The sequence below is a fragment of the Bos grunniens genome, chromosome 6, assembly GCF_055505025.1.
Source record: "Bos grunniens cultivar Pamir isolate PY7600 chromosome 6, Bosgru_T2T1.0, whole genome shotgun sequence".
Classification (NCBI taxonomy): Eukaryota; Metazoa; Chordata; class Mammalia; order Artiodactyla; family Bovidae; genus Bos; species Bos grunniens.
Window position 1 is genome coordinate 60,910,927 of NC_141170.1, and position 21,569 is coordinate 60,932,495.

At 42.4% G+C, this 21,569-nt stretch overlaps 1 long non-coding RNA gene across 3 annotated transcripts in view; it reads right to left on the bottom strand.

Moving 5' to 3' along the window:
* The window catches only part of LOC147370811 (uncharacterized), a 107,851-nt gene that overhangs the window by 54,651 nt on the left and 31,631 nt on the right, over positions 1-21,569 (bottom strand). For all 3 annotated transcript variants that reach the window (XR_015165483.1, XR_015165484.1, XR_015165482.1), the window contains exons 2-3: positions 8,709-8,866; positions 6,426-7,129 (exon numbers count right to left, since the gene is read on the bottom strand). This is a non-coding gene — a long non-coding RNA (uncharacterized LOC147370811). The remainder of the gene's footprint in view (positions 1-6,425; positions 7,130-8,708; positions 8,867-21,569) is intronic.

Below are 21,569 nucleotides of genomic sequence, written 5' to 3' on the forward strand. Positions count from 1 at the left end.
TTGTTGTTGTTCAGTTGGTAAGTTGTGTTTGACTCTTTGCGACCCCTTGAATTGCAGCACGCCAGGCTTTCCTGTCCTTTGCTATCTCCCAGAGTTTGCTCATGTCCATTGAGTCAGTGATGCCATCCAATCATTTCATCCTCTGTCACTCCTTTCTCCTCTTGCTCTCTATCTTTTCCAGCATCAGGGTCTTTTCTAATGAGTTGGCTCTTTGCATCATGTGGCCAAAGTATTGGAGCTTCAGCCTCAGCGCCAGTCCTTCCAATGGATATTCAGGATTGATTTCCTTTAGGATTGACTGCTTTGATCTCCTTGCTGTCGTCCAAGGGACACTCAAGAATCTTCTCCAACACCACAGTTTGAAAGCATCAATTCTTTGGCACTCAGCCTTCTCTGTGGTCCAGCTGTCACAGTTCAGTTCAGTTCAGTGGCTCAGTCAAGTCTGACTCTTTGCGACCCCATGGACTGCAGCACACCAGAACCCCTTGTCCATCAACAACTCCCTTGAGCCTACTCAAACTCATGTCCATCGCGTTGGTGACGCCATTCAACCATCTCATCCTCTTCGTCCCCTTATCCTCTTGCCTTCAATCTTTCGCAGCATCAGGGTCTTATCCAATGAGTCAGTTCTTCCCATGAGGTGGCCAAAGTATTGGAGTTTCAGCTTCAGCATCAGTCCTTCCAATGAATATTCAGGACTGATTTCCTTTAGGATGGACTCGCTGGATCTCCTTGCAGTCCAAGGGACTCTCAAGAGTCTTCTCCAACACCACAGCTCAAAAGCATCAGTTCTTCAGTGCTCAGCTTTCTTTATATTCCAACTCTCACATCCATACATAACTACTGGAAAAACCATAGCCTTGACTAGATGGACCTTTGTTGGCAAAGTAAGGTCTCTGCTTTTTAATATGCTGTCTAGGTTGGTCATAGCTTTTCTTCCAAGGAGCAAGCATCTTCTAATTTCATGGCTGAAGTCACCATCTGCAGTGATTTTGGAGCCCCCCCAAATAAAGTCTCTCTCTGTTTCCACTGTTTCCCCATTTATTTGCCATGAAGTAATGGGACCAGATGCCATGATCTTAGTTTTCTGAATGTTGAGCTGTAAGCCAACTTTTTCACTCTCCTCTTTCACTTTCATCAAGAGGCTCCTTGGTTCTTCACTTTCTACCACAAGGGTGGTGTCATCTGCATATCTGAGATATTGATATTTATCCCAGCAATCTTGATTCCAGCTTGTGCTTCATCCAGCCCAGCGTTTCTCATGATGTACTCTTCATATAAGTTGAATAAGCAGGGTGACAATATAGAGCTTTGACGTACTCCTTTCCTTATTTGGAACCAGTCCATGTCCAGTTATAACTGTTGCTTCCTGACCTGCATACAGATTTCTCAAGAGGCAGGTCAGGTGGTCTGGTATTCCCATCTCTTTCAGAATTTTCCACAGTTTGTGGTGATCCACACAGTCAAAGGCTTTGGCATAGTTAAGAAAGCAGAAATAGATGTATTTCTGGAACTCTCTTGCTTTTTTGATGACCCAGCAGATGTTGGCAATTTGATCTCTAGTTCCTCTGCCTTTTCTAAATCTAGTTTGAACATCTGGAAGTTCATGATTCATGTACTGTTGAAGCCTGGCTAGGAGAATTTTGACCATTCCTTTACTAGCGTGTGAGATGAGTCAATTGTGTGGTAGTTTGAGCATTCTTCGGCATTGCCTTTCTTTGGGATTGGAATGAAAACTGACCTTTTCCAGTCCTGTGGCCACTGCTGACTTTTCCAAATTTGCTGGCATATTGAGTGCAGCACGTTCACACCATCATCTTTTAGGATTTGAAATAGCTCAACTGGAATTCCATCACCTCCACTAGCTTTGTTCATAGTGATGCTTTGTTTGTTAGTGAAGTCAAGTAAGGTCCACTTGACTTCTCATTCCAGGATGTCTGGCTCTAGGTGAGTGATCATACCATCGTGATTATCTGGGTCATGAAGATCTTTTTTGCATAGTTGTTCTGTGTATTCTTGCCACCTCTTCTGAATATCTTCTGCTTCTGTTAGGTTCATACCATTTCTGTCTTTTATCGAGCCCATCTTTGCATGAAATGTTCCCTTGGTATCTCTAATTTTCTTAAAGAGATCTCTAGTCTTTCCCATTCTATTGTTTTCCTGTATTTCTTTGCACTGATCACTGAGGAAGACTTTCTTATCTCTCCTTGCTAGTCTTTGGAACTCTGCATTCAAATGGGTATATCTTTCCTTTTCTCCTTTGCTTTTCACAGCTATTTGTAAGGCCTCCTCAGACAGCCATTTTGCTTTTTTGCATTTCTTTTTCTTAGGGATGGTCTTGATCCCTGTCTCTTGTACAATGTCACGAACCTCAGTCCATAGTTCATCAGGCACTCTGTGTATCAGATCTAATCCTTTGAATCTATTTGTCACTTCCACTGTAAGGGATTTGATTTAGGTCATACCTGAATGGTCTAGTGGTTTTCCCTACTTTCTTCAATTTAAGTCTGAATTTGGCAATAAGGAGTTCATGATCTGAGCCACAGTCAGCTCCTGGTCTTGTTTTTGCTGACTATATAGAGCTTCTCCATCTTGGGCTGCAAAGAATATAGTCAATCTGATTTCGGTGTTGACCATCTGGTAATGTCCACGTGTAGAGTCTTCTCTTGTGTTGTTGGAAGAGGGTATTTGCTATGACCGGTGCGTTCTCTTGGCAAAACTCTATTAGCCTTTGCCCTGCTTCATTCTGTACTCTAAGGCCAAATTTGCCTGTTACTCCAGGTGTTTCTTGACTTCCTACTTTTGCATTCCAGTCCCCTATAATGAAAAGGACATCTTTTTTAGGTGTTAGTTCTGAAAGGTCTTGTAGGTCTTCATAGAACCATTCAAATTCAGCTTCTTCAGTATTTCTGGTTGGGACACAGTCTTGGATTACTGTGATATTGAATGGTTTGCCCTGGAAACGAACAGAGATCATTCTGTCGTTTTTGAGATTTTATCCAAGTACTACATTTCGGACTCTTTGGATCACCAGAATGGCTACTCCATTTCTTCTAAGGGATTCTTGCCCACAGTAGTAGATATGATGGTCATTTGAGTTAAATTCACCCATTCCAGTCCATTTTAGTTTGCTGATTCCTAAAATGTCAACATTCACCCTTGCCATCTCCTGTTTGACCACTTCCAATTTGCCTTGATTCATGGACCTAACATTCCAGGTTCCTATGCAATATTACTCTTTACAGCATCGGACTTTACTTCTAACACCAGTCACATACACAACTGGGTGTTGGTTTTGCTTTGACTCTGTCTCCTCATTCTTTCTGGAGTTACTTCTCCACTCTTATCCAGTAGCATATTGGGCACCTACTGACCTGAGGAGTTCTTTCAGTGTCCTATCTTTTTGCCTTTTCATACTGTTCATGGGGTTCCCAAGGCAAGAATACTAAAGTGGTTTGCCATTTCCTTCTCCAGTGGACCACATTTTGTCAGAAATCTCCATTATCACCTGTCTGTCTTGGGTAGCCCCACACAGCATGGCTCATAGCTTCACTGAGTTAAATAATGCTGTGGTCCATGTGATCAGATTGGTTAGTTTTCTGTGATTGTGGTTTTCAGTCTCTCTGCGCTCTGATGGAGAAGGATAAGAGGCTCATGGAAGCTTCCTGATGGGAGAGACTGACTGAGGGGGAAACTGGGTCTTGTTCATTACTTTTCTAGTGTGTGAGATGAATGCAATTGTGCTAGTTTGAGCATTCTCAAATAACAGGGAGGGAACACAGCCCTGCCCATCGGCAGAAAATTGGATTAAAGATTTACTGAGCATGGCCCATCAGAACAAGACCCAGTTTCCCCCTCAGTCAGTCTCTCCCATCAGGAAACTTCCATAAGCTTCTTATTCTCCTCCATCAGAGGGCAGACAGACTGAAAACCACAATCACAGAAAACTAACCAGCTGTCACAGGTACTGGGAATTTTGGTTCCATCTGTATTGGAAGAGACCACCAAAGGTGTTACTAGTCAACTGAATCTTGAGAAGAGTATAATATTCAGAAAGCAGACACATGCAGAGCTAAAGTAGTTTCACTGCAAAGATGGAAGCAGGGTTGATTGCCTTTGTCCTAAGCCTACAATATTCACATTTCTTATATATCTATGAAAGAGACTTTATAGGTATCAGAAAGAACTTTTCAGCACAGCTTCCAAATCCCTTTTAATGAGAAGCAGTACAGTTGCTAGGAATGCCATCTTGGGAGCCAGACTATCTGGGTTCAAGTCCAGGCTCCTTACTAGCTGTGTAAGTGCCTCAGTTTTCCCATCTATACAACCCAGGTGGCAACCATAACACCTACCTGATAAGGTTGTTGTAGGGGTGAAAAGAATTGGTTTTTGTCCAGCACTCTAAACCTCTCCTGGCACACAAGAAGCACTGCACAGGTTTTAGCTAGTATTATTGTTGAATGAAGACATCTATGGAATCAGTAATGAAATCTGTGTCTGGCCTTTGAACAAATAAAAGTGATCAAATTGGGGGTTACGTTTACGTCTAGGATGATGGAAGAACTTACTATTGGAAAGAGCACTTGGGAAGTTTCTAGAGCTGATTTTGTATTTTGTTTCTCAACCTGGGTGGTAATTACACAGGTATTCATTTTATAAAAATTGATTAAGCACTTCTCTGCCTGTGTGTGTGTGTGTGTGTGTGTGTTTCCAGTGTCCCATTAGAAAAAAACAAAGTAGATGAAAGAAAAGGAAGAAAGAGGAAGAAGAGTGGAGGAAGCAGAGAAAGAGGGAGAAGAAAGAGAAAAAGACGCTCTGTTCAGTGTGAGTCGTCCCTTCTCCCCCCACCATGACCAAGCACTTTTGCAGCAAATGCCTTTTCATAAAATACGTAAACCAAGGTTTGTTTTTAACTCATTTTTCAGGTGAGAAAACTCTGGCATGGAAAATGCTTATATAGCATCTTATTCAAAGTAAATGAATAGCTGAATTGAAGCACAATTCCTGAGGAACAGAATCTTAACCATCAATGTGCTGACAGGTCTACATGGAGCTGGTGAGTCCTAGGGCAGGGACTAGGAGAGGGACGTCATGAGCCCAGCTTGAAAACTAGACAGCCAGTGTGCATAGTCCGTGAATCACTGTACCCCTTCCAGGAGACGTCCAGAAGAATCGAAGTCTAGAGGAGAGCTACACACACACCATGCAAGAGGAGGTCCTCTTGTAGAGTAAGTTTTCTCTTGTAGGGAGTCTCTTTGTAGAGCATCAAAGAACAGTCATGAGTCTGAAAACATCTGAGTGGCCAACTTGTACGAGAGGAAGACTAAGGTCTCAGCAGGCCTGGAGAATTATCTTGACAACCTGCCCATCAGCAGAACTGGAGAGCATAAAGCTACTTCAGTTGGTGACACTTCCCCTAAAATCACTGGGGAGGGCAGGGTGGGCAATTCTGGTAGTTCGTGGTGACACTTTATGGCTACTTATCATCCTTAGCTCCAGAAAAGCAACTCCTGGCAAATTCCCACTGTCCATAACATCTCGTGCAGAAACCCTGCAGAAGTGACTGGTTAACTGAATACGGTTGGCCTTTTAGAGTTACAGGGACCTACAGAATCACACAGACCAATCAACTACTCCTTCCTGGAGAAAGGTCAGAGGCCAGTGAGGCAAGGGAACTCACTCAAGATTGCTTAGTTAATTAGACAGAGAGCCAGGAGAAGAATGCAAATGTTCTGCTCTGAGGAAAACTCCTGAAAAAGGCAGTGAGTCTTCATAATAAGACACATTTTCTCCAAAACTTGAGATAATAGTGTTTAAAATATTGGTAGGGGCTGCGTTAGGCCATAAATCTCAAAAACGAAGCTTATCTACCCAAAAATAAAAACATCAAATGCATCAGCTTTGGAGGTCTAAGAAAGATCTCAGGATTTATTCCCCCATCTCACCTCTGACTCCAGTTTTAAGAGTGCCACCCTGTATCAGGCACGAAATGAACTTCTAGAGATAAGGAGTGAGCAAGACAAAGGAAGCCCTGCCCTGATGAGCTCACAGATCAGGGAGGGAGAGAAAGAGAGAGAGGAAGACAGAGAGAGGTTGAATTAATAATTCTGTAAAAATGAAATTATTTGAAGAGAAAGCACAGTTTTCTAGAAGAGCAAGTAACAGGTGGATTATGCTAGAGGATGAAGGAGTTGGCTCTTGGTTTCATGTCTCACCCCTAGATGAACTTCTCAGATGTAGAACATTCTCTTACAGCCAAGTGTGGCCCAACAGTGAATACCACACCCTAGATGCTAGAGACACAGTGAATCCTAGGGGTGAGTATTACAGCCCCTAGGGACTAGGATGGACTACTCCAGCCCTCAGGGACAACTTAGACAATCTTTCAGAGAAACCTCCCAATCAACCATACATCCATAGCTCACCTTTGTAGAAAACATAATTTCTCATAGGTGGCAAAATGTTGTTTACTGGGAACACATCACTCTGCTGTTAACACAAATCAAAGGCATTCACTGGAATGTGGCCTGCATGAGGCTGGGGCTTTCTCTTTCTTGCTCTCCACTCCGTTCAGCATCTGGGAGACATCTGGACACAGGAGGTGCTGTCAAGCATGGCTTTGCAGGATGAATCCGCGCACTCGCATGAAGAATTTTCCCCATTCTGATCAGATCATGAAAATTAAAATCAGGAATGAAAGCACTAGCTCTGTGCCAGGGAACAACAGCAACAACAAAAAAGCAGGGGGAGTCAAATGGAAACATGACAGTGATCAATTTATAAAAGAGCCACTTGGAAAGTCCCCCAGCTCTTCCCTTATTTCACACACAGGCCAGTGGTGAGCAAGTTCTGACAAGTCAACTCACCCTGCCTGGGAATCGTGAGTTGTTGTTTAGTTGCTATGTTGTGTCCAACCCTTTGTGACCCCATGGACTGTAGCCAGTCATGGGATTTCCCAGGCAAGAATATTGGAACAGGGTGTCATTTCCCCTTCCAGGGGCTCTTCCTGACCCAGGGATCGAACCTGTGTCTTCTGTGTTTCCTGCTGAGAGGCCTGAGCATTATTAGCGTTTATAATGTTTCCAAATGACACCAGTGCTTCTAGTCTGGGGACCACACTTTGAAAGCCCTGGAATGAATCGTATGCATGAAATTAATTCTGACTGGTGGAGAGGAAGGAGTCTTGAGGGATGGATAAGAGTTCATTAGACAGACAAAGCAAAAGAAAGGCTACTATGGGAAGAATTATGAACAAAGAGGCTGGAGGAGCTTGGTGGGGTGTGAGAAACCACAGGTGAGAAAGAAGCAGCTGGCAAATTCCAGAGTAAGTGCAGCAAACGGGATAACAGGGAGGAAGCTGCTGCCATCTCCAAGGGAAAGGTCACAGACTCTACCCACTCTACTGAACTGGAGCAAATCCGTGGGGAGAGCAGGGCATTTCCGGAGCCCCAGTCCCAAGCACAGAGAGCCTGGCTGTGGGAAGGGCTGGGTCTCTCCTGCTTCATCTCTTCGGGGGTCTGAGCAGTATCACCCTGGGCCATCAATTGCATGCCATTCCCCAACCCCACCCCCCACTCTCCCCTCCTGTTCAGAATAAATCACAGGTTTTTGTTTTCTTCTTAGATGTCTGAGCTGAGGCCCACAGAATAGGTTTCCATTTGGACAGGGGCTCTTGACTCTGCCAGGCGAGGAGAAATTAGGTCAAGTTAATCACCGCTGATGTCATGAAAGCAGCTTTCCTAATGGGAGCCCTGATGGAGGGTGGGGTGGGGAAGATGCTGAGAACTCCACAGGCTGCTAAGAAGCTCTGGAGAAAGGTGGGTCCCTGGGCGGTGCCCGCCCAAGGCCTTTGAAATTCTATTCATGGAGTTTTACGACCACATGCAGTGAGTAAATTGCACCTGCAGGCAGCTGCCCTTTGCCTTCCCTGGCAAAGGGCGGTGGAATTCACACTAAAAATTTCTGTCAGGAGGTTAGTGCACAGGATTGGAGGACTAGAAGGAGATGGAGTTGGTCTGTCCCTGACCGTGTAGTGGGTCTTGTACACGGACTATACTGCAGCCCTCTGCTCAATTTCTCAGGGCCCTTTGCTGTGTTGGCACATGTCCCATTGCCCCTAAGCCACCCTCTCAGGGCAGTTTGGGCAGGTCTTTGGAGCACCTGAGTTCTTCAGGATGTTTCTAACCATGGCACTGAGTCCATGTAAAATTGGAATGGAGGTGGAGGTGACTTGTTGAGAGGTTATTTGTCATTTCCTTTTCAAGCAATTGTTTCCAAACACCTGTGCATGAACTAGTTCCCTCAGATTTTGTTTTAATTGGCTTAGAGTTTACTTACAATGTTGTGTTAGTTTCAGGTATACAGCAATAAGGCCATATCATATTGCAAATTGAAGTAATAAGATACCACTATACACCTAGTAGAATGGTCAAAATCCAAAATACTGACAAAACCAAGTGCTGGCGAGGATAAGGAGAAACAGGAACTCTCATGTATTGCTGGTGGGAATACAAAACAATACAACCAGAGTTGATCTGCTGTGCGCCTGAAACCATCACAACACTGTTTATCGGCTATACTCCAATATAAAAAAAGTTTTAAAAAATACAAAATAATATGGCCAGTTTGGGAGAGAGTTTGGTGGTTTTCTTACAACATTAAACATATTCTTACCATACATTCCAGCAGTCACATTATTTGGTACTTACCCAAATGAACTGAAAACTTTTGGTGACACAAAAAACTCGATGCAAATGTTTATAGCGACTTTATATACAACTGACAAAGCTTGGGAGCAACCATGATGTCCTTCAATAGGTCAATGGATAAACTGTGGTATATCCAGAGAACAGAATATGATTCAATACTAAAAAAAAAAAAAAAAGGAGCTATCAGGCCATGAAAAGGCATTGTTGTAGTTGTTGTTATTGCTTAGTTGCAAAGTCATGTCTGACTCTTTGTGACCCCATGGACTGTAGCCCCTGTAGCCAGGCGCCTCTGTCCATGGTATTTCCCAGGCGAGAATACTGGAGTGGGTTGGGCTATTTCCTTCTCCAGGAGATCTTCCCAATCCAGGGATTGAACCAGCATCTCCTACATTGGCAGGCATATTCTTTACCGCTAAGCCACCAGGGAAGTTCCATGAAAAGGCACGAAGGAAACTTCAATCCATATTACTAAGTGCAAAAATTAAATCTGAAAAAGCTACATATTTATGATTCCAGCTATACAACATTGCGGAAAAGGCTAAATTATGGAGACAGCTAAAAGATTAGTGGTTGCCAAGTGGTTGAAGGGAAGGAGGAAAGATGAATAGGCAGAGCTCAGAGGATTTTTTGGGCAGTGAAACTATTCTATATGCTACTATAGTGGTGGATACCATCATCATACATTTGTCAAAAGCCATAGAATGAACACCACCAAGAGTGAACCCTAATGTAGACTATGAACTTTGACTGATAATTATGTGTCAAGATAGGTTCATTGGGGCTTTCCTTGTAGCTCAGCTGGTAAAGAATACGCTTGCTATGTGGGAGACCTGGGTTCGATCCCTGGGTTGGGACGATCCCCTGGAGAAGGGCAAGGTACCCACTCCAGCGTGCGTGTGTGCTAAATCTCTTCAGTTGTGTCTGACTCTTTGCAACCCTATGGACTGTAGCTCACCAGTCTCCTCTGTCCATGGGATTCTTCAGGAAAGAATATTGGAGTGGGTTGCCGTGCCCTTCTCCAGGGGATCTTCCCAACTGAGGGACTGAACTTGAGTCTCTTAAGTCTCCGGCACTGGAAGGCAGGTTCCTTACTGCTAATGACACCTGGAAAGCCCTGCACATGTGTAGGGACAGGCATAGATAGAATATCTCTGTGCTTTCTGCTCAATTATGCTGTGAACTTGCGAATACTATAAACAGAAAGCTTATTAATTAAAAAACAGTGCAAAACCAGGCAACAGGCTGGATTTGGCCTGTGAGCCTGAATTTGCCGATCCCACTATTGGGGCTTGTGTTTTTGCTTTCAAACTTCATTTGCATTCTGGGTAGCCACCATGCACAGCATGCAAATGGCTAGAAATGTTGGGGCAAACTGAATTGCCAAAGAAACCCATGGCCAGACAGTGGCCAGACACAGGGATGTTGTATGGAATCCGGCAGCTTTTTCTACCTGTAAGCAAGCTTCCTCGTCTTCAGGGCAAATGATAGCAGAGGGCCTTAGCGCGGAGAGAAGAATCAGGGGCCTCAGCTCCCAATAGGCAGCTCTTGGAGCATCTCAGCCCTGACACTAGTCCCCCAGGAGCCATCACTGAGTAAGTCAGCAATGGGTTAACAGCCAAACCCAAACTGAAGTTTTACCTCCACTGCACCTATAGAATAGCAAGCAGGGTCTGGATTAACATTTAAGAAAATAACCCCTGAGGACAGTGCTCTCTAATAAAAGAATCCTATTTCCACTCCACCCTCCACTTGCTTTTTTTTTTTTTTAAGCAAGTCTGAAACTAGCTTAGAAGGCTGTCAAACTATGAGTGAGTGATGAGTCAGATGTTAAACCAAACAAGTTTGCTCTCCTTGTGCTACTTGACACCTGCATTAGCAATGAGGGTGGGACTAGTGGAGAGGCCTCAGCAGCTGCGGCCCTGGGCAGACACAAGCAGACAAAGTCCATCCAGATCAAGGAGGCAGCCTCACCACCCCCAGCTTTGACATTGGCCTGGGTACTCTGTTCTTTAGAGTTTTGCCCTGAATTGTGTCATTGCTGACTCCTTCTTAAAGTAACTACTTAAGTAACTGCTACCCATGGACTGTAGCCTGCCAGGCTCCCCTGTCCATGGGATTCTCCAGGCCAGAATACTGGAGTGGGTAGCCTTTCCCTTCTCCAGGGGATTTTCCCAACCCAGGAATCAAACCCGGATCTCCTGCATTGCAGGCAGATTCTTTACCATCTGAACTACCAGGGAAGACCAAGAATACTGGTGTGAGTAGCCTATTCCTTCTCCAGGGGATCTTCCTGTCCCAGGAATCTAACCGGAGTCTCCTGCATTGCAGCTGAGCTACCAGGGAAGCTCGAATAACTACTTAGACCTATAAAATATTCAATACCCAAGCCAGATGCTTAAACAAAGGAATGCCCTGGCAGCTGTGCCTTGAGAGGGCTGAGGTATTCGTGGGTTGAGAGGGCTGAGGTATTCGTGGGAAGATTCACTCTATCTTCTCCCCCATCTCCTGTCAGCTAAGAGCAGTCCTCAAATATTAAATCTGGGAGTAAAGGAAAGAAGTTACATTTACTATATTAAATTAAAGAATGTTATATTACACTGGATCCTCACTTTGACTCTATGAGGTGGGTCTTATTCTCCCCATTTTATGGATGTGAAACTGAGGTTCAGAGAGATGATGATTATCCAATGACCCAAAGCTAGGAAGTGGCAGACCCAGGGATAGAACCCATCTCTTCCGTCTTCCAGGGCACAGCTCCCTCCCCTGCACCAGCTGGGGAGTATCCCCACTTTTATCTCGAGCAGACTATGAGAATCCAGAAGTTTCTGGGAGAGTTGGAAAAGGCATAAATTTGGAGTGGCTCCAGAGTAATTGTGGGGAGCTAAATCAAATCCAACTTCGATACTACCGTCCCATGAACCTAGTCTGCTGGGTTGGCCCCAAAGCAAAATGGAATTTTCAGACCCATGTCAGGTAATCAGGTTGAATTTGTTGAGTTGTTGAGATATAAACTGCATGATTCATCTTGCAGGCACTATAAGATGCAAATATTTATTACCTAAAGTTTTACTCATGATTACTCCTAGAGATTAATGCCCAGATGGAGGACAGCTTGTTTACACTGAATGAACTGCAGTCATGTGGGAGAAAATAGCCCTCCAGTACTCCCTATGAACTTTGACCTTATAAAAATGGCCCCAGTTCCCCGCCTCTCCTGTATCCATGTTGTCTGCAATGTGACATTAGCTGTTCCCATCCAAATGTAGAGTTTATTTCCCCACTCCTTGCATCTGGGCTGGCCTTGTGATTTGCTTTAGCCAATAGGGAAAAAGCCACCTTTCTTGTGACTGGGCTAATAAATCAGGTTGGATCCTAATAGCAGACAGGATCTGAACTTCCTCTTGTTAATTATTCAGTCTGGTGGGCAATGTCCAGTCACCCCTTCTGCTCCCAATCTTGGTTTTATACTCTTGTGGTCATGATGCTCTTAATGCCTGGCTACCTTAATTCTCAAATTGCCTGTACCCCCGACCTTTGATTTGGGTGCCTCCGGGGGATAGCTTGAGGGCTGCCTGCATGAACATCCATATAGGTTCTGCTGGTCACCTACACTACCTTGCGTGTGGCTCCCAGACAAAGCCCGGTGCCTGAGCCCTGCTTTAGCCAATAGAATGTACCAGACGCGATGGTGTGCTGATTTCAAGTCTTATACACTCCGCTTGCTCTCTTTAAACTCTCTGCATCCATTGTGTAACAAGCTGGGGCCAGTCTTCTAGAGAATGATACCACGTGAAGCACAGACAAGCTATCATAGCTGATGCTGTCTTAGACAAGCTGGCCCCCATCTCATCTAGTAGATGATGACAGATACATGATTCAGACCAGTCAAGAGGATAAGAACTGCATAGATAAAGGCAAGTCCAATTCCTTCCCCTGGAATTGTGAGCTAAACAAATTTTGATTGTTTTAAGTCAGTTTAGTTAGTTTACAATAACTGTATGATACACTCAATAACTTTTTATAGGAATCCATCCCTAGAAATACAATCAGAAATTCCAACAAAATATGAAAAAGCTTCTCAGTGCTAATTATAATAGCAAAGCAATTTTTTAGAAACCTAAATAACAAGTAATAGGGGATTGGTAAAATAAATCTTGATATATCCATACAATGCAATTTTATTTTTTTATTTTTTATTTTTTTTTTAGAGATCCATAAATGACCTGCATGGGCTTCCACTGCAGTTTTGAGAGTCTGTTTCTCTACTGGCTTTCTCATGTAAATGACAAGGCTTACGCTGAATTCTGGGTGAGGGAAGAATACAGGAGTGGGTAGCCATTCCCTTCTCCAGGGTATCTTCCTCACTCAGGAAATGAACCTGGGTATCCTGCATTTTATAAGCAGATTCTTTACCATCTGAGCCACCAGGGAAGCCCCCCCCCACCAAAATGATACACAGGCTTTCTTGGAGTGTACGTGTGTATGTGTGTGTGAGAGAGAGAGAGAGAAAACAAGTTGGAAAAAAAAAAAAAAGAAGAAGAATGCAGGGGAGAGGGGGGGTTACCCCAGTAAAAAGAGAAAATATATTAAAGATTTCAACCCATGAAAAAAAACCTGATTTTAACACATACAATGCAATTTTACAGTACAGCTATTTAATGTAGAGAGATCAAACAGTTTATGGTACAGCCAACACTGCAGAGTACTCTGTAGGTATAAAAAACAAGTAACAGCAAAATAAGGACTATCTCAATACCCTATAGTGATCTCTAAGATATTGTATTAAAAAAAAGATTGAAAATGTATGCATATCTGGTCTGAGAAGTAGAAGGATGAATAGGCACAGAAGATTTTTTAGGGCAGTGACACCACTCTGTAATGACACTATTAATATAATGATGAATGCAGGTCATCATACATTTGTCCAAACCCATAGACTGTACGTCATCAAGGGTGAAACTAAATGGAAACTATGGACTTTGGTGAAAATGATGTGTTAATGTAGGTTCATCAATTGAAACAAACGTGTCACTCTGGTGGGGGACGTTGAAGTGGAAGGGGTTGTACATGTGAGGGGATCGAGGGCATATGACAACTCTACTTTCCACTTGATTTTCCTGTGAACCTAATTCTGTTCTTTAAAAATTGTCTATTTTAAGTATGCATAACATCTAGAAAAAGGGAAGAGAGCAAATATGTATGTTTGCATATATTTTAAGACGCAGGAGAAGAACAAAGAAAGTTTTTAATGGTCATGCACAGGAGGGGGAGGAAATAAGGTAGAATGTACGGAAACAGAAGATGAACTTCTCTAATGTACCATGGTGTGTCAATTTGACTTAGGGATGTGTAAATATTGTGTAATTATGAAATAAAAGTGTATTACTTCCCTAAAGATAAAAACCAAAATAAACTCCAAGAACCTAATAGTACATGGAATTGTTGACATAATAACAAAGAAGGCATTTTAAATGACTTTGAAACTACAAATTGACACCCAAGGAGGATATAAACTAAGGCCAAAAAAGAGATAGAGAGTTATAAAAAAAATCTTTGTTTTCGGTAATTACTGTGGATGGTAATATAATTATTTTGAGGCTGTTGTGTATATATTATGGGATTAAAGCCTCAGGATAACTATGTTGGTGTTGTTAAGAACCAGGGAGGAATGAGATACAGATATTAGATCAAGGAGGTAAAGTTAAAAACTCATAGAATCCTGGAATTGAATTGCCAGTATTGGTATGCACTTTTGATGTATTTTATCCTTAACTAAAAAGCTCAACTCCAATGATTGAAAAGGCCTAAAAATAGTGATCAACCCAACAGCACTGAATACCCGTCATCCCCAGATTATGATCTCTAAATACCTTTTTGTATCAAAAGGACTCTTAAAGAAATGACTGACTCTAGGTCTAGATAAGAAATGTCTGAGATATAAGTATGAATATCTTAGAAAAATAAGGATGCTGTCAGATTACAAGGGTCATATTGTGAACAGACACAAGACCCAATCTGAAAAGGATCTCACTTGTCAAAGATGGGAAAATTTGAGCCTCAGTAAGGACTTTTATTGCAATAAACTACAATTCATGAGTTCATAATGATAATGATTTTTAAAAATTTATTGCTCCTATTAGCAGATACTAGAAACCACCTCATTTTAAAACAATTGGTAGAAAAGAATGAAGATTTATCTTACCTTTTCCTTACAAAATGTTCTTCAGAGTACCAAATAGTTGATAAGAGGAAGTTTATAGAATTATTTCAGCTAATACATGAAAAAAAGAATTCAAACATCATTATTTTACATTTTCTAAAAAATTTATAATCTGGGTGAAAATTATGAGTGGGGCTGACATCATAAAAACAGTGACAACCAGACCTCATGGGCCTCCTCATGAAAGTTCCCAGCACCATCTATGAAGTATTCTTATCGAAAGAATCCAATCTGAATCTGATAGAGCCTCTAGTTCTGATTCCAATTTACAGAAAATACAGGGGAAACTGGAATATGTCGAATGACATCACAGAAATGCAGTCAACAAAACCAGACCGGGGGACATTCTTTAGGACAGAGGATCCTCTTTCTTCAACTAATAAGTTGCAAAGAAAGTAAATACATAAATAAAAGAAGGAGAATCTGTACATTAAGAAGAGACTTATCAACTTGTTTCAGTAATGATAATAATTATGAAACAACTGGGGACATTTGTATCCTGGATAACAAAAAGTTGTTATCAAATTACGGTTGCCATTTGAAAGAAGGAATAGCACGAGTCATTGTTTATTGGGAATCCACCAAGTGCTCAGCATCATGTGAAGCACCAGACATTTAGTATCTCATTTAAGTCTTACAACAACCCCCAGGATAGCAGCTATTGGTCTCACTCTTCAGTGAGACCTCAAAGGCATGAACTATTATTTCCAAGCCTGTTCAGCTACTCAACCACCAAACTTGTGCTCACCTATGATCTACAGTCATTTAACTCATTTGCTATTAGAGCAAAGCATTAGCTTCAGCCAAAATGCTTAACAGCCATGAAAATATTTGGTAAGTTATGGCAGATTCTCCCAGGGGAGTACTGTGGAGTAATGTAAGATGATAATTATGAAGACTTGGTAGCAATTTAAAAGTATGTTTATGATTAAGCAATCACAACATTTCACATGTATTCTAATTTTAACCACAGTTAAAGAATATGGAGTGCCAAATATTGAAAAGGAACAGGGTCAAATGACAGACTTATTGCCTTAGGGTGATGATACTTGGATACATTTTATTTTGACTTTGCAGTTTGTTCTTTAATGATAGGTTACTGTTACAATACAAACTATATTCTGATCCATGTTTTATTTCTTTAGGGTTCTGTTTTCTGTTGAGGTGGTCTATTAGTTTCCTATTGCCCTGTAACAAATTGCCACAAATTCTAGTGGGCTTCCTTTGTGGTTCAGCTGGTAAAGAGTCTGCCTGCAATTCAAGAGACTTGGGTTCCATCCGTGGGTGGGGAAGATCCCCTGGCGAAGGGAAAGGCTACCCACTCCAGTATTCCAGCCTGAATAAGATTCCAGCCTGTATAGTCCGTGGAGTTGCAAAGAGTCAGACACGACTGAGTGACTTTCACTTTCATTTTTTTTTAGTGGCTTAAAACAACACATTTATTATCTTATAGTTCTTGAAGTCAAAGTCCAAACTAAGTTTCTCCGGACTGAAATCAAGGTTATCAGCAGGCCTGAGTTTCTCCTGAAAGCTCTAGGGGTGAATTTGTTTCCTTGTTTTTACCAGCCGAGTGACTGCCCGCATTCCTTGCCTCAGGGCCCCTCCCTCCGTCTTCGAAGGCAGCAGTGTGGTGTTACCACTCGTCCTTCTCTGCCTCTGCTTCCATCATTGCATCTTCTTTGACTGATTCTCTTGCCTCCCTCTTATAAGGACCCTTGTGATGACATTCAGCCTACATGGATAATCTAAAATAATCTCCCCATTTTGACAGACTCGACTTATTCACACCTGCAAAGTCCCTTTTACTCCATAAGGTAACACAGTCACATAGTTTCAGGAATTAGGACATGGACATCTTTGGGGGCCATTTTCATCTCCCACAGGTAGACCATTCATCTCACCATCCACTCTGTGCTCACATGTTGCCGAGTACAGTGTGTTCCTCTGTGATGCCAACAAGGTCTTAACCAAATGGAGAAATAAACAGTGCAAAAAGTAAGCATTGTAACGGGGCAGAGGACAGGTAAGTAGCCAGTGAGCACCCCTGGAACAGTGTGGAATCCTGGGGTCACATCCAGCATGCAGAGTCAGTGCTTTCTGGGAATCAGCAGAAATGGGGCTGCTTACATGTGTGGTCTTTGTGTAAGAACAGGTCAACTCCCATCAGTGTTTGGGAACCCTGCCCAGGTCAGCTGAGGCTGAGCAGTTATAAATAAATAAACAAACAGCTTCCCGTAACTGCAGGAGTCACAGTGTAAAGGGCTTTTGGAATTAGGAGTATGAAGCAGGAACTAGGATTTCTTGAAGTTACCCAGTGGTAGACAGGAATTTGAAGACAGATCTTGAAAGCTCACAGCTTGAAAAGTAGGCACCTGGGAGCCAGGAATTCCTCTGGGACAATCAAACCACTGTGTTGGGACAGCTGGGAGACATGTAACAAGAACCCAAATGTCAGTGTTTGGGGAACCAACAACATTGTTCAACTCTATCGCACAAGTGGTGATACTTATGCCTCCAAATCCTCTGGGGACTCTGGGGTTATGGAAAGTTTCTCTGGTTCTTCTCTTTTCCCCCACCATTTCCATCTGGGAGCTCCTTTTTCTTGAATTAGTCCAGTGAATGAGTTACCTTGCCACTGTCCACGGGCTGCCCAGGTGAGGGCACACAGCTTTTCTCCCTTGATTTCTCCAAAAACATCAACCATATAAGGCTCAAGTCTGAGGCTCAGAAAAGAATTATGGTACCAAAATTCTAAACAATTTTCAAATTGAACAATGGACTTTCCTATTCTTATAAACACTTCTGTCTCATTACTAGTAAATCCTCCACATCCTTCCATAAGCTTCTTATCCTTATTCATCAGAGGGCAGACAAAATGAAAACCACAATCACAGAAAACTAATCAAACTGATCACATGGACCACAGCCTTGTCTAACTCAGTGAAACTATGAGCCATGCCATGTAGGGCCACCCAAGACGGACAGGTCATGGTGGAGAGTTCTGACAAAACTTGGTCCACTGGAGAAGGGAATGGCAAACTACTTCAGTATTCTTGCCTTGAAAACCCCATTAACAGTATGAAAAGGCAAAAAGATAGGACACTGAAAGATGAACTCCCCAGGTCAGTAGGTGCCCAATATGCTACTGGAGATCAGTGGAGAAATAACTCCAGAAAGACTGAAGAGACAGAACCAAAGCAAAAAAAATGCCCAGTTGTTGATGTGACTGGTGATGGAAGTAAAGTCCAGTGCTGTAAAGACAATATGGCATAGAAACCTGGATCAAGGTAAATTGGAATCAAACAGGAGATGGCAAGAGTCAACATTGATATTTTAGGAATCAGTGAACTAAAATGGACTGGAATGGGTGAATTTAACTAAGATGACCTTTATTTCTACTACTGTGGGCAAGAATCCCTTAGAAGAAATGGAGTAACCCTCATAGTCAACAAAAGAGTCCAAAGTGCAGTACTTGGATGCAATTTCAAAATATTGCTTTAGAGGACATGCCAGGTGGTCCAGTGGTTAAGACTTCGCCTTCCATTGCAGGGGTACGGGTTTGATTGGGATCCCCAGTCGAGGAGCTAGAATCCCACAGGCCACAGGGCAACTAAGCCCATAGGCTACAACAAAGACCCAGTACAGTCGAAAAATAAAATTAAATTAAAAAAAAATCTTGCTTTAGACTTCCTTATTTTCTGTTTCCCAGATGCACTCTGATTTCTTACCCTCAGACTCAATTCTACTCACTTTTTAATGCAGATGAATTGCTCTCTGCTAGATTCATTACTGTGCCCTGCCAAGCCCTGGGCATTCCACTCCAGGTGCTACCCTCTTAGCAGCAATGAAGAGTAGAAACAAGTTTTGAAATGTGACCTTTCTTCTCTATCTCCCTCTAGTCTCTGTGAGAGAAAGAGGTCACTACAGAGGTAGATTCCCTGTCTGAATGTATGCAGTTTCCTTAGGTGCTTTCTGTCTTAAATACCAGTTCTCTTCTTCACATTATAGAGACAAGATGGGGAAAGGGCCGATTTAGGGACCCAAAGACCCAGTTTCCAGCTCCAGTGTTGCCAAGTGACCTTGCATAAGTCACTTCACTTCCCTGAGAGTTGGTTTCCTTGCTGTAAAGAGCCACAGTGATGTCGCAGAGCTGTTATGATGCTTACAGAAGAAAATACGTGGGAATCTTTAAAAGTGGTAGAAGGCTATGGACTCATGGAGGATTGTTATTAATGTTAGCAAGGAAGCTACTGTGTATGCAGTTGGCAATCAATCAACCAGAGAAGTGGCTGGTTGGTTAGTTGGTTTCCCACACTGCGTTTCAGAGCTGAGTGATACAGAAAACTAAAATGAGTTGACTGGATGACCAGTTCAGGCCACACTGATTTCAGAACTGGGCATTCCTGCTGTCAAAAGCAGACAAGGCCACCCACATGCAGAGGGTGATGGGGAAACTGTGGGTAATCTTGAGAGGCAACTGGCATTTTCCATAGTTTTTAGAAAAAACGAGAGAGTGACAATGTTACCAGCTGGACCCGTGTGGGGGCTGATGTCATGGGACTTGGAGTCTCTTGCCTTCTGAGTTGGGTCCAACCAATGGGAGAGATGAAAGTGTGGAAGAGTGAGGTCAAAGTATTGATTTCCTCAGCTCAGCCCTTTTACAGTTGCTGCCTGTTGCTACTTGAAGGTCACAGTGGTCCTCTGTACCCAGAGATTTCCTCCAGTGACCCATCTTTCTTCTTGCCCCTTCAGGCCAAGAGTAGTATCTGCTCCCCAAAGTTGCTAATCTATCCTGGTTCCTGCTTCATCCGTGGTCAGTTTCCCTTAAACTGTCCCTGTAAAATATTCTTCTTACTTACCCTATTTTGTATATTAGTGTCTTCTTGCTAAGACACTAACACACTTCTTTAAATCCATGACAGGCTAACAAAAAAGTTTAATGTGATAACACAAGAAAAATATTTTAAAATCTAGTTAATAGTCAATTGCAGTTAGAACCCGGAAAGATATGCAAAACAGAGCATAGGTTGCCAATGTAATATTCAGATTCCAGAAACAGCTCAGCCTGACATCACTGGCATTAGTTCTGTCCTGACTCATCCTGTGTGACAATCTCATCGTTTTGAAAATACTTGGACAAGGCCAGGTCACAGTGCCCAGCCATATCCTAGCTGTTGACAAAGACCTCTGGTTCCTTTTAGGATATTCGTCTTTCTTAATTGGAGTACCAGTTAGGAAACTTAATTTCTAAAAGAGTAGTTTTGATGCCAGACTAATGAAAGACATCTGTAGTGGGTTCTGTTTTATAAATGGGACACTCTCTCGTGTGCTTCCTTGCCAGGATTTTTGAAGACTGATGAAAAAGCAAACTCAGTAGATAGGTCTCTCATCCTCAGTTGGTTATCAAACAAGTACTATTGTCTACTGAGTGTAAGCATGGTATGTGCTAGAGCCAGGGTCCTGCTGGGAGGGAGAACAGAAGTGAAAATGTTGCTCCCTTTCCTTAAGGAATTTACAGTGTCATATACACACACACACACACACACACATATGCTTAGCCACTCAATCAGGTCTAACTCTTTGCGACCTCATGGACTGCAGGCCACCGGGCTCCTTTGTCCATGGAATTTTCCAGGCAAAATTGGAGTGGATTGCCATTTCCTACTCCAGGGGATCTTCCTAACCCAGGGATCAAACCAGTGTCTTCTGTGTTCTGAATGTACACATATTCATCTAATGCAGGTATAAATAAAAATCTTTATATTTTGCTCAGTGTTGAGGCTAGATCTTGTGTGTCTGTCGGCATATCTGTCTACTTGCATGCCAAAAACAAAGGGCAGGTTTAGCAGCAGTGTGAATTAAGAAAAAATTATTGAGTTTCAGAATTAATTATATGAGTTTTACAGTTAATTATTTGACTTAATTTGTTTAGCCATATGGTAAATTATTTCATCTTTCTAAAATTTTCACATCTGAAAAATACATAAAATAAACAAAATATATTGAATATACAGATAGACACAGCTGCTATGAAGATTTGATGACTTGAGATAAACCAAGGGGCCTAGATTGAGCTGGCACTTTGGAGGCCTTCATGAAATGTCAGTTGCTCTCTCTTCCTTCAGAAAAAAATAGACTTTGAAATCTATTTTTATTAATAGCTTGTTTATAAAGGCTTTGTCCTGGAAGAGGGCATTGGAACCCACGGAAGTATTCTTGCCTAGAGAATTCCTTGGACAGAGAAGGCTGGTGGGCTATGGTCCATAGGGATGCAAAGAGTTAGACACAACTGAAATGACTTAGCATGTGTGCATAAAGGCTTTGTGTAGAAGATGAATCTTTCAAAGAATTTTGACAGATAAGCAGGGGGTCAACAGAAATCATGACCTCTTCATATACTGCCAGAAAGGGAAAATCATAGAACTGAAAAAAAAAAAAAAAATCCCTATAAATGTTAGGCCACCCATTCTATTGCCTCTAGAGAGAATTAAGCTAGTCCAGAGAATACTCTTTTCCAAAGGAATTTCTAGAAATGTAGTTTCACAACCCACCTAGGTATTAGTATCTCTTGCTGCTGCTACTGCTGCTAAGTTGCTTCAGTCGTGTCCGACTCTGTGCGACCCCATAGACGGAAGCCCACC